This window comes from Sminthopsis crassicaudata, chromosome 1 (genome assembly GCF_048593235.1).
Source record: "Sminthopsis crassicaudata isolate SCR6 chromosome 1, ASM4859323v1, whole genome shotgun sequence".
Classification (NCBI taxonomy): Eukaryota; Metazoa; Chordata; class Mammalia; order Dasyuromorphia; family Dasyuridae; genus Sminthopsis; species Sminthopsis crassicaudata.
In genome coordinates this window covers 596,615,075-596,629,297 of record NC_133617.1, presented here as the reverse complement: position 1 = coordinate 596,629,297, position 14,223 = coordinate 596,615,075, and the positions used below count along the sequence as shown (strand labels likewise).

The 14,223-nt window shown below is 37.4% G+C and overlaps 1 protein-coding gene across 1 annotated transcript in view; it reads right to left on the bottom strand.

Annotated features, from left to right (window-relative positions):
- LOC141551130 (von Willebrand factor A domain-containing protein 5A-like) overlaps positions 1 to 13,665 on the bottom strand; it is a 150,037-nt gene extending 136,372 nt beyond the window's left edge. Inside the window, exon 1 of the mRNA XM_074282438.1 lies at positions 13,534 to 13,665. The gene's annotated coding sequence lies outside the window, so the exon portion shown is untranslated. The remainder of the gene's footprint in view (positions 1 to 13,533) is intronic.
- Between the last annotated feature and the right edge of the window lie 558 nt (positions 13,666 to 14,223).

The window sequence follows — 14,223 nt, the reverse complement described above, 5'->3', positions numbered from 1 at the left end:
AAATGACTTATCCTAGAGTCACACAACTAATAAATGGCAGAACAAGGATTTATATCAAGGTTCCTTAATTCCAAAAGGCCAGCTTTCTCCACTATCCTAGGATGCTTACTCAATCAAGCTCCTGGCTTGGCTTTTATGGCTAGTAAGTAAATGACCCTTGCCTTAAATCTAAATCTTCTTACTTCAGGTTAATCTCTAATTGTACTGATCTATATTTTGCCATTGGGCCCAGATGGCTGTGGAGTAAAGGATGAGGCTGGAGACTTTGCACAACCCTCCCTGACTTAAATCCAACTCACTTGTATATCATGGCATTACCCACAGATATCATGGTCCTTTTCCAGAACAAAGGGCAAACCAATAAATGACAACCACAAAATGATTTTTCATCAAGCTTTCTCCACATTCTTTGGAAGTTTCCTAAAGCCTCCAAGACAAAACTTTAAATGCTCAATGCCTTTCATAATCTAATCCCTTCTACCCTGCCAATATCCCCACCTCCTCAATCCCTAATGCAAACACCCTATCTCTCAGCTCCAGGCAATTTCTCTGAAACAGGAAAGTTCTCAGGCTTCCCTTCTGACTACTGACCCACCTGGCTTCCTTTAAAATCTCACCTTTTACAGAAGCATTTCCCAGGAATCCATGTGTGCAAAATGTTTGTGGCAATCCTTTTGTAGTGACTAGAAACTGTAAATAGAGTGGATGCCCATCAACTGGAGAATAGCTGAATAAGTTATGGTATATGAATGTTATGGAATATTATTGTTCTATAAGAAACGATCAGCAGGATGATTTTAGAAAGGTCTGAAGAGACTTACATGATGCTGAGTGAAATGAGCAGAGCCAGGAGATCATTATACATGACAACAACAAATCTATATGATGATCAATTCTGATCGATGTGGCTCTCTTCATCAATGAGGTGATTGAGGCCAGTTCCAATGATCTTGTGAGGAAGAAAGCCATCTATACCCAGAGAAAAGACTGTGGGAACTGAGTGTGGACTACAACATAGCATTTTCACTCTTTTTGTTATTATTGTTCACTTGCATTTTGCTTTCTTTCTCACTTTTTTTTTTCTTTTTAATCTGATTTTTCTTGTGCAGCAAGATAATTGCATAAATATGTATACATATATTGGATTTAATATATATTTTAATATGTTTAATATATATTGGATTACTTGCCATCTAAGGGAGGGGGTGTGAGGAAGGAAGAGAAAATTTGTAACACAAGGTTTTGCAAAGGTCATTGTTGAAAAATTATCCATGCATATGTTTTGAAAATAAAAAGCTTTAATAAAAAAAAAAATTAAAAAAAAAAAAGAAGTCTTTCCCAAGCCCTCTTAAAGCTAGTGTCTCTTCTCTTTTAATTATTTATTTATTCTATAAATATTTATTCTCTGGGCTCTCTTCTGCATGTGTATATGTATATTCATATACATATACACAAATACACAATATCTGGGAGGTAATGCCATGATATACAAGTGAGTTGGATTTAAGTCAGGGAGGGTTGTGCAAAGTCTCCAGCCTCATCCTTTACTCCACAGCCATCTGGGCCCAATGGCAAATGTGTATGCACATATAAAATCCAAGAAGGCAGGGACTATCTTTAGCCTCTTTTTGTGTACCTAGTGCTTAACACAGTATTTAGCATATAGCAGGGTCTTAATAAATGTTAAATGATTAGCTGAATGACTGATTATAACAAAGAAAAAATTACAAATAACCTGAAAAATAAACAAAGGAGAGGGAACATTAACGTGAAAAGAAAGGGGCAGCTAGGTAGCAGTGATTAGGACACCAAGTCAGGAGGACCTGAGTTCTCCCTACCTGTGTGACCCTGGGCAAGTTACTTAACCTCAATTGAAAGAGAGAGAGAGAGAGAGAGAGAGAGAGAGAGAGAGAGAGAGAGAGAGAGAGAGAGAGAGTGAGAGAGAATGAAAAGTACAGAAGGTATGAATGGATTTAACTCTTCAAAATAAGCTATATCGTTCACAAAGCTTATTTTCCCTTTCCTGACATTGGTTTAATGTCAAATAACTTAGTGGGAGAAACATAGGGTTCCTAAATCAGGAAACAATGTTTAAAAAAAAAAAAACATATATTACTAATCTATTTGAAAATGATATCTAACTACTGCATTTTTTTTTTTTTGGAAGAGTGGGGTTAAGTGACTTGCCCAGGGTCACACAGCTAGGAAGTGTTAAGTGTCTCAGATCAGATTTGAACTCCTGAATTCAAGGCTGGCGCTCTATCCACTGTGCCACCTAGCTGCCCTTAGCTATTGCATTTTTAAAACATAAGCTATAGCCACATAAATTGCCCCCTTTCAAAGTTCAATTAGTACTAATATGTACAGCTACAGTGAAATTAATCATTATGAAGAGTCTAAGTCAACCAGAGAAATAAATGCATTTTTATGGGCACAAAAACGTAGACACATTAAATTTTACTTCCTTCCAAGAAAAAAAATTTACAAGCTTTAAAAAGATTAGAGTCCCAAAATTAATTAGTTTCCTTCAAAGTATTTCAAGAAAATAAATGTTTATTAACTTCTTCCTATGGGCAAGACAATGTGCAAGGTACTGTGAATGCTGTAGTTACTCATAGCTCAGATTAAAAAATAAATGGTGTTTTGTCTTTTTCATTGTGAAGACCATTTTAGCCAAAGTGATTTAAGTCAGTCAGTCAACAAGAATGTGCCTATTATGTGCCAGCTGCTATGCTAACTAGTAGAGACACAAAGAAAGGTTGAAAATACATCCTTGCCCCTAGGAGCTCCCACTTAGTAAGCAAATAACTATGTACATACAAGATAGACACAATTAAAATGGAAGTTAAGAAGCATTAACAGTTAAAGAAATGGAGAAAGTTCTGGAAAAGGTTGAACTGAAAAGATGATGAGATTTGGAGAAAGCCTAGAGAGCTAGAATGCAGAGGTAAGGAAGGAAAGCATCCCAACTGTGGAGAATAAAGAACAAGAGCAAAGTTGAGAAATACATTATTACACATGAGGAACATCAAACAAATGCTAGGATAGCTGGATCAGAGTACAAGGAGAGGAGTAAAATTTAAATTTGTTGTGGTGGCACTGGCATGAAATTCCTATTACTCAGGAGGCTGAGGCTGGTAGACCTCTAGAGTTCCAGATTCTAAGTTATCATAGACTAAATCAACCCAGGGTCAAGGTAAATTCCTCATTTGAAGGGAGGTAGCTGCCTAAAAAGGAGCAGATCTGCCCAAGTCAGATACTAAGGAAATCAAAATTCCTGGCCCATCATTAGTAGAATGGGTGCCAGGGCAGCCCCTGCAATTTTAGATTAGCTAAATTGGAAGACCCAACTCTTAAAAATAACAGCAATAACCAAAAAAGAATCTGGAAAGAAGAGTAATTTAGAACAAAGTGGGGTTCTTTTATCATTAGTTATTCAGAAAGTTGCTGATGATGGCTTTTATAAGAAGTTGCACAAAAGACTTAATCAAAAAGATGGATGAGTCTTGAAGTGGGAATGAGACCACAGACAAATAGCTTGAGCATAGATAGCTACATCAGTCTAGTAAAAGAAAAGAAAAGAAGGCTTTAAGTACTTGGTTTACAGAAGCATATGACAGAAAATAGATAGGTAGGTGCTAAGTGGATTAGAGTGCTAAACCAGAGGTCAGAAAGAGCTGAGGTTCAAATCCAGACTCAGACACTTACTAGTTATATGACCCTGAGGAAGTTAATTTATTTTGTGTGTCTCAGTTTCTTCATCTGTAAAATGAGCTGGAGAAGGAAGTGGTTAAACCACTCCTTAAAAGACATCACTTTGTAACAGTCAAGTTACAATGTGTCCCGCTGTGGCTGATCAGATCATATGAACACTCTACTACAGATGAGCCACAGATAGTCCATATGAACATTTGGGGATTTAACTTTGTGCATCTCCCATTTCTTTTGAGCTACTTCAATTCTGCTTTTCTCATACAATATAGTACCTTTCTGTCATGCTAGCATCTGTACCAGTGTCTCTCATGTCATGCAATCCATTTAAAATTCTTGATACTTTAAGAGTATCAAAGTATCATTTTATCTAACTACTATATTCTTGGCCTGTGTGAATCCTCCATATGACAGTCTTTATGACAGGCATACATTTGGCATTTGAACCCTATGACCAGCCCAATGGAGTTGCACTCTCTTCTGCTGAGTTTGAATGCTTGGCAGTTTATTTTGAGAAAGCATCTCAAGTCTGGCATCTTATGCTGCCAGATGATATACAGAATCTTCCTAAGACAATTCAAATGGAAGCAATTTATTTTCCTGATATGATGCTGGTATACTATTCAGGTTTCACAAGAGTACAAGAATGAGGTAAGCACAATGGCTCTATAGTTGGGTAATCTGTCTAATGCCTCTTCTTTCTCACACTTTCCTTCAGAGTCTCTCAAACACTGAGCTAGCTCTGGCAATTCATGTATCAACCTCATTATGAGTGCTAGATTCCTACAGAATATATTGTCAAGGTAAATAAACTTATCCACAATATTCAAAACTTCTCCATTTGTTGTAACTAATGATTCCACATCCAGCTGACATGGCACTGGCTGATGAAACACCTATGTTTTCTTGGTGTTAATTGTTAAGCCAACATAGCAGAAGTAGCAGAGAATCGATGCAGACAGACTTTTTTTGAAGCTCAGCTTCAGTGGTTGCATTGAGTGCACAATCATCTGCAAACAAAAAATCAGGAACTCCACTTTAGGTTTGGCTTAGCCTTTTCACATTGAAGAATTTACCATCAGTGCAGTAGTTGACCTTGATGCCATGTTCATTCTCACTGAAAAGAGTCTGAAAATGGCTGAAAACATCACACTAAAAAGCATGGTATCAAGCACACAGCCTTGTTTCACTCCGATGTTGACTTGAAAAGCATGAGAGAACATCATCCATTATGAAGAACCCAGGAAATCATCCCATTCTGAAATTAATGTACAATACTGATAAACTTTTTGATCCAAATTTTGACATGATTTTCCATAAGCCCTTATGGTTGATCTTGATTTAAGGTTTTGGTCAGATCTACAAATGTTGCATATAGACCTCTGTTCTGCTCTTAGCATTTCTCCTAGAGTTGTCAGACAGCAAACACTTTTTCAGCCCTTTTTCAACCCATTCTGGTTTTTGGATACATGACCATCTTCCAGGTGAAAGAATTAGCCTATTAAAGAGGGTTCTAACAAGAATCTTGTCAGCAATGACTAAGAGAGACATGTGTGATTGTCACAGAACAATCTATTCCCTTTACCTTTATAGAGATGAACAATGGAGGCATTCTTGAACTACTGTGAGATAATCAACTCTTGCCACATAATGTGTAAAATTTCAGTCAACTTTTGTATGAGCAAAGGACACCCTCCCCATTTTGTAAATCTCAACTGGAATAGAATCAGCACCAGGTGCTTTGCCACATAAAAAGAACCTAATGGCATTTAAAAACCTCTTTTTCACTTGGAAGGTCAGCTAGGTAATTGGTCAATAGCTTCAGCATTGATCCATGACAATCTGTTGAGAATACTATGGAAGTGTTCAGCCCATCTCTCTAGGAGCATATCCTTATAACTGCTCAATGCACTGAATATCTGAGATGCGCTATAGGTTTTTGGCCCATAAATAACCTTCAGAGATTTATAAAAGTAATTTTTAAAATTGTTACTATCAGCATAAAACTGAATTTCATCTGCCTTCTTACAGAGCTAAGAATCTTGCTTCTCTCTAAGCTTTACTTGTACTTTACTTTTGATGGAATTGAATGCTGCTTTCTTAGAGATGGATGTGTAGTCCTTCTGGTAAACCCTGTGGTGTTCTTGTTTTTCATTTAGCAGCGTTTGAATTTCCCCAAGATTTTTGTCAAGCCAGTGTTGATATTTGCAACTATTCTCACCCAAATAAGAAAATGCAGTGTTGTACACCAAATTTCTGAAAGCTGCTCACTACTTTTCTGTTCCACTACTGCCAACTGTGTGTTGACTCAACTTTTCCTCTAAGTTAGCAACAAACTTCCAGCTCAGAAAAACACTTTAATCTTTTGATACTAATTCTTCTGATGGTCCTTTTGCCTTGGAGCCACCACTTTTCTTAATCATGAATATTTAGCTTAGAAAGGATGTCTATGATCAATACAGTACTCTGCATTACCCATCACTCTATCACTCTCATAATCTATCTGTCTCTCTCTTTACAATGACATAGTCTATTAAATAACAATATTTGCTGTGAGGGTACATCCACAAAGTTTTATTGAATTTAAGTAAATGGAATACAGATCATGAGAAAAGGTCATGAGATGCACAAGTCTTCAGTAAGAAGTGACCATTATTGCAGCTGTTTCCAGCTCCATTCCTCCCAAAGACTACCTCCTATGTTTGGCAATCTCCAGTGTTAAAGTCATTCAAAGTCATCCTATTTTGGCACCAGGTCTTCATAAAAAAATTTTTTTGATCTCATCAAGATTCATCATGGTTGGAGGATGGCCAATGATGATTGTGATATATGATACTTCCCTGCAAGTGGCAATTGCACTGTCAAGAACCTTATTCACTCCTTTTGGTCAGCATATAAATTTGTTTAATAGATTAGTTTTGATTGCAGAATCTATACCAGCTTCATGCCACTCCCCTTTATTTCAACCACTCCAGAAAAATAGATATCCAACTCTGACTTCATTTGCCAGCCTTGTTTTACTCAGGACTGCTATTTGGGTATAATACCTGCTGAGTTCTCTTGGTAAGAGAGCTGTTCATCTCTCATGTTCATCCACACACACTTTTAGATAACACACTAGATTTTATGTTATTTATAAGTGTGTGAATATTCCATGTGCCAATCATGAATGGAATCAAATTTGCAGAAGTTTGATTACATTTTTGTGTGTTTTGGCCACAGGATGGAATCCCCACCTAGTATGGTAATCAGGCAAGGGTTGGGCAAGCAGACAATTTTTAGGGCACCTTTTCTAGCTCCTCTCATACCAAGAGATGAGCAGTACAATCGAAAAAAGGCTGCATAGGCACCCAAGGGGCTGACAAATCTCACTGCTGCTTCCAGTGAAGATAACCTTGTGGCCTGGGCACCTGTGGGCAGGGTTATGACTACAGTTCTCATTGTATTAGCACTTGCTGCTTTGTCACTTACCCACTGCCATAGTACTTTGAGATGGTTAGAAATGGTAAAATGGCATGGATGATATTTTCTGATTTGTATATAAATTGGATTTAAGTGAGGCGGAGTTGAACAAAATTGCCAGTCTCAATCTCACTCTCTCTTCCAGAGTCATCACTGTCTAGTGGCAGGATGGAGTCAAGATGATGGGTGATGGCTCAGAAGCAGGGTAGGACTCTGGTATCTTCTTCGTATAACTGAGCTCTAAGTACTCCACAAGTGCCCATTTCTGCTGCCTTCATGGCCATTGGAATAAATTGTTCTTATCTGCCCATTCCACCAGGGAAAGCCTTTCCATGGTAAGGGTAAACACTCTTCAGCTCACCAGTGGGTTTCTTTGGTTATCCTCGAACTAAAGGGATAATGGGCTAAACCAGCCTGTCTGCTGAAACAGTTTACTGGGGAGTCTATACTGTGTGTGCCACAGCTTCTTGGAGCCACAGGGAAGAGTTAGGTGGATCAGGTAGAAACTAAAGGTATAAAGTAGCCCTCACACTAGAAGTACTGAACACATTCTCAAATCACTCCAGTATCTCTGCCAAGAAAACCCAAAATGACATAATTAAAAGTCAGCCATAACTGAAAATAACTGAAAAACAATGTAGAATAGATTCAAAAGAATGGAAGCACTGAGATCTGTCCGCAATGATTGACCTAATTAAATACATCAAAATATTTCTCTTAATTTTCTACTTCACTTGATCAGTAGAGTCCTGGACTATATGTTCCCATTTCTCTTTTTTTTCCCATACATGCTATCTCACTCTTCTTTTTTTAATTATTTTTATTTATTGTTGTCATTCAGTTGTTTTTAATTGTGTCTGACTCTCTGTACACCTATTTGGGATTTTCTTAGCAACAATACTGGAGTGATTTGGTATTTTCTTTTCTAGCCCATTTTACAGATGAAAAAACTGAGGCAAACAGGAGTAAGTGACTTGTCTAGCATCACATAGCTAATAAGAGTCAGAGGACAGATTTTAATTCATACAAACAAGTCTTCCTGACTCCAGACAAAATTCACTATCACATCATTTAGCTGCCCATTTACTCTTACAAAATAGTTCAATCTCAGAACTTAGCATATTATATTGTCCCTAGTAACTTATCAACAGATAATTGCTGAATGAAAGAATTCAACAAATAAAAGGTTTTCTAAATGTTGTTTCAGTACTAATAAAAGTTTTGATCTACTAAAAGAAGAAATCATAATGAAAATGATTTTGATTCCATAGTTCAGCAGGAGAACCTAATGTTTCCTTATGCTCAGTGACCTCAGAATTTCTGTACTTTCCTTCATCCACTGTTGTAAATGAGAGGGTAGTATGGAGAGAAGGTACACATCCAAAATTCAGCTAATACCAGGAGCTCTAACATTGGGATGACAAAAATATTTGAGAGTGAACGTCAAATTTGCGGACGGAGATAAAACACCATAATTGTTTGTATGCTGTCACTCTACCCTCTACAACTTCTTAACTGAACCAACAATTTTGAACTATACTCAAAAGTTCATTAAATTTATATAACTCTGGTCCCAGCAATACCACCATCAGGCATATACCCATAAAGGGATCAAGGAGTAAAAGAAGCTATAAATAAAAATATCTGTACAAAAATAAGTGCTTATAACATGTTGGTTGTAGCAAAAAACTGGGAACCAGCTGAACAAATCACTGTATATGAATGCTATGGAATATCATGCCATAAGAAATGACAAAAGGGATGGATTCAAGAACTATTGAAGAATAAAGGGAGCAGAAATAGAACAATTTATACAATGTCTATATTTATAAAGAAAAAAAAAACTGTTGAGAAACTTAAGACCCAGCAATACAGATATTAGGTATATAACCTAAAGAGATCTAATAAAAAAGAAAAGGATCTAGTTGTATAAAAATATTTATAGCAGCTCTTTTTGTGGTGACAAAGAATTGTAAATTGAAGAGATGCCCATCAATTGAAAAAGAATGGCTGAAAAGGGGATACAGGAATGTTATAATGATCAGCTATGAATGACATTCAAAGGACTTATGATGAAAAAATGCTACCCACCTTTAGTGAGAGAAATTGTGGAGTCTGACTGCAGATTGAAGCATACATTTTAGCTTTCCTTATTATTCTTGTTTTTTTTTGGTCTTCATCTTCTTTTGCAAAATGGCTAAGATGGACATATTTTGCATGACTGTACATGTATAATCTATATCAAGTTACTTTGCTTTCCCAAGGAATGGTTTGGGGAGGGGAAAAGGGAAGGACAGAATTTGAAACTGAAATTTTCAAAATTAATGCTAAAAACATGTTGTTTACATGTAATTAAGGAAAAATTGTAGAGAATTATAGAAAAAAAGAAAAACCTTAAAAATCAATACATTCAACAGCAAAGACAACTCTCGAGGACTATGGATGAAACAGATGAAGTATACAGGAGTTAAAATTTTCCAGGGATGGTCAATATGAGGATCTGCTTTATGTGACTAAGCAAAACTAATGCCTAACTCTTTTTTAGGGTCCCCCCAATATTAATCACCCACTTGCCCTGCCATTCTTCCCCCTGGTTAATTCTGAGTGCCACTAGGAAACTTAGAACTTATCTGTCCCCTTGTTAGTTTAAAAAAAAAAAAAAAAAAACTTTCTTTGTGATGATTCTAACTTAGTGTAGGGAAAGTTTTGTTTTGGTTTCTTTGGAGGAAGGATGTGTGTACAGAGAATTGAGAGAAGAAAGGCAAGTTATAGATTAAACCAAAAAGTGGGGGAGGAGTTTCAATGAAATATTTTTGGAAAATACACATAAAATAAGGAGGAGGCTCAGTGAGACACTTCTAAATCTAATGGGGTGAATTTAACAATATATTTTGAAATAAAGCTTCATTAATGAAATAGTGTTTCATATATAATATTCTTTCTGTTTTTTGTATATGGAAAGTGTTCAGGTTTGCTGGTGTTTATCAAGTTTAGAATAACAAAAAAAATTAATGCAATCAAATATATGTTGAAATCTTTGAAAAAAAGAGACAAAACATTCAAGCATACAATGAAAAATAACATCAGTTATAATCTTCTCTTAGGTTTGTAACTATACATGGAACAAAAATACAACTTCTATAGAATCCAATGGATATTTTTAAAATTAAACATTACTTCAGGCCTATTCCAAACCTCTTTACCAGACCTCCCCTACTCTCCAGTCCCAATTTCCTCTTTTAAAAGCTAGATACCTTATTAGCTTCCTTTGTGCTTCCTAATTCATGCTCAGTTAGAACAAACTAAAATTAGCAAGATAGGGCAGAGTTAGAGTGTCAGGTCTGGAATCAGGAAGACCTGAGTTCAAATCCAGTCTCAGAAACTAACTGTGTGACCCTGAGCAAATCAGTTAATCCTGCTTGTCTTAGATTCTTTGGAAATCAGCTGGAGAAAGAAATGGCAAACTACTTATTTTTACCAAGAAAATGCCAAATGTGATAATGAAAAATTAAACCAACTAAAAAACAATGAAACAACAAGTCTTTGGTTAAAGACCTCCAATAAGAAGGGATTCCTCAAGTCTCCTGAAGCAGCATATCTCTACCTTTGGACAACTCTAATTTTTAAGAATTACTTTCTTATATTAAACCTCTTTTTACCTCTTGGCACTTTCTATGGAATACTTGTGGCTGTGCCCTCTGATTCCAAAACTAAATCTGAGCCTAATTGTATGAAATAGCCTTTCAAATACTTGAAGGCATGTATCATGTCTAAGTCTTCTATTTTCAAAATTTAACCATCTACATTTCCTTTAAGAGATAGTGGTAGTCAGGAACTTGCTGATTCTGATAGGAAAGAATGCTATCCTAAATTTTCCTTCTCTGGACCCTCTCTGACTTATTACTTAGCTAGGGCTGTCTGAGGACATATTTGAACTCAGATCTTCTTGATTTTGGATCCAGCATTCTTATCTTTTGCACCAACCTAGCTGTCTTAAACCTTATTGGTTCTTCAGACCAAATCTTTGTTGTTGGTTAGTCCTGTCTAGCTCTTCTTGATCCCATCTGTAATCTTCTTGGCAGGGATACTGGAGTAGTTTCTCATTTATCCTTGAACAAATTTTTACAGGTGAAGAAACCAATGCAAACAGAGTTAAGAAGGGGCAGCTAGGTGGCACAGTGGATAGAGCACCAGCCCTGAAATAAGAAGGACCAGAGTTCAAATCTGGCCTCAGACACTTAACACTTCCTAGCTGTGTGACCCTGGGCAAGTCACTTAGCCCCAGCCTCAGAAAAAAAAAAAAAAAAAAAAAAAAAAAAAAAAAACAGAATTAAGTGACTTGACCAGTCTATTAAGTATCTGAGGTATTCAGGACTTCCAGACTCAAGTTCAGCACCTTATCCACTACAATAAAAGCCTCTCTGTCTCAGTTTCTTAATCTATAAAAAAAGCACAGTCCTGCCAAAAATTTTGTGAGTTTAAAGTTTGTGAACTAACATTTGGAAAGTGCTTTGCAAAGCTCAAAGAGCTACACAAATGCTATTATTATAATCTAGCCCTTATCTATCCAATGCAATAAACATTTAAACAGCACATATCATATTGTAGATATTCTGATAAGTGCTTCCAAAAACAATTTTTTTTTTAAATCCCTTGATTTCAGAAAGGCCTGGAGAGATTTACATAAACTGATGCTGAATGAAATGAGCAGGACCAGGAGATCATTATACATTTCAATAACAATACTATATGATGATCAATTCTGATGGATGTGGCCATTTTCAACAATGAGATGAACCAAATCAGTTCCAGTAATGAACTGAACCAGCTACACCCAGCGAAAGAACACTGGGAGATGACTATGAACCACTACATAGAATTCCCAATCCCTCCATTTTTGTCCACCTGCATTTTGAATTCCTTCACAGACTAATTGTACACTATTTCAAAGTCCAATTCTTTTTTGTATAGCAAAATAACTGTTTGGACATGTATACATATATTGTATTTAATTTATACTATAACATATTTAACATGTATTGGTCAACCTGCCATCTGGGGGAGGTGGGAAGGAGGGGAAAAATTATAACAAAATGTTTGGCAATTGTCAATGTTGTAAAATTACTCAGGCATATATCTGGTAAATAAAAACTATTAAAATAAATTAATAAAATCCCTGCCCTCAAGGAGCTTAAAATCTACAGAGGAAGACAAAAGGAGGCAGAAAGTTAGATAGGATGGAATTAGGGAAGAGGGAAAGTGGTTTATAAGAAACTAAGGGATATTTAAAGTTATCTGGAGTTGAAACCAAGCAGAGCAGCAGATGAATGGAGGATTGAGCTGAGAATCCACCTCTCATCTTTTCCGTATGAATAGCAGAAGTGCAATAATTATTTTACCCCAATTTTATATTCAAGTAAAAATTGACATGTATCTATCTGACTTAAAGTCACTCAGAAGAAAAGGTACAGATAGATCTTTCCAAGTTCAAGACGAACAAAAGTTGCTTTTGATAATCTAGCCCTGAGTCACTTTACTCGAGGAACAAAGGCAGGGTGCTCAGAGGAAAATCTAAACAAATCAACACAGGAAATGAAGCAAAGAGAGATAACCCAGCCTAAGCTAATAGGAAGCACTAGGAGCGTAGAACAGAAAACCGTTTTGCCACAGCCACAGGGATGTAGTAAGTTTCATTCAGGAAGGTTAACACTCAGCCCGCGTGAAGGATAAACAGACTGAATACAAAACCAAACAAAAGCAGATTCTTTTCCTCAGCTGAGCCGCTGTGACCATCAGGTCTGTTTAGCTTAAAAAAAAAAAAAAAAAAAAAAAAATGTAAAACTAGATAACAAGATTTCAGGATTCAAATCCCAATGGATCTGAAAATGCCTTAAAAAAAAAAAATCTCAGGTCGTCCTTATGTTTATTTCTTAAAAGGAAAGATAGAATGGAGAAATTAAGGGTCTGGGGCTCGTACTCCTTTTCTTTTACCTAGAAAGTTAACTAACAACTGGAGGGTAATTCAGCCATGCACCAAGCTGGCTGGACTCCAAGTCTTAGCATTTTTTCCTCAAACACCAATAAAAACCAGGTTGCAGCGACAGCACAGCCTCCAGCCCAATCGGGACCCTTGGAATCCAGATTTCAGAAATAAAAAATATGAACCGAATAAATAAGATTAACCATAGACAATCCGGGAGCCCATGAAAGAGCTCTGCCCGGAGGAATTCAACCAAATTCAGCCCCCACAAGCCCGAAGACCCGGGAGGCTCAAGCTCACAGGAGCCTAGGATGGACAGCTGCACCGCAGGGTGCTAGGAGAAGAGGGCAGTGCTGGCCGCTGTTCCTCCGTGAGCTTACCAACTCGGTCGCGCGGTAGGGCCCAGGTCCAATATTCGGTGCTCCATGCCCCCTGCAAGCAGCACCCCGCTGTGTTCCCGGGGAAAGGTCTGTGTACACTTCCCCGGGATGATTCGAAGCCGGGATTGGAATGGGCAAAGGAAACAGTTTGAATTGCAATCCTGAAAGGATTCCGAGCTCTGATTGGGCATCGTAAGAGGGCACGTGACGAAAACCTTGAGTCACAAAGAGGATGCGGAACCCCGAAAATCTGGAATCTAGTGATAAGTTACCTAAAAAGTGCAGATCCGAGTACTCCCGCTGCTTACTTCTGAGGCTCCAAGCGCTTGCTCTCCCTAGCTCCTTCGATTGTCCTCCGCGGGATAATGGCACCCCCCTTCCTAGCCCTAATAAACTGAACTGCAGACACATACATTTCAACAAAGAGGAAGAGCACCCTTTTCCCCCTCGCTCCTTCCCCCGAACTAACGAGCTCATAGTCCAGCTCTAGAATAGAGCTGATCCTTAGAGAGGAGGAACAGAGAAAAAAAAGGGGGGGTATCGGAAGAGAGAGCTCCTAGATTTGGGGCTGGAAGAGGGCCTTGCATGTCTCCTAGTCCAAACTCCTCTCATTCTGTACCCAACAAACATTTATTTAAAAGTCTGCTATGTGCCAAGCACTGCTCTAGGTGTTTGAAGCAAGGTAAAAGA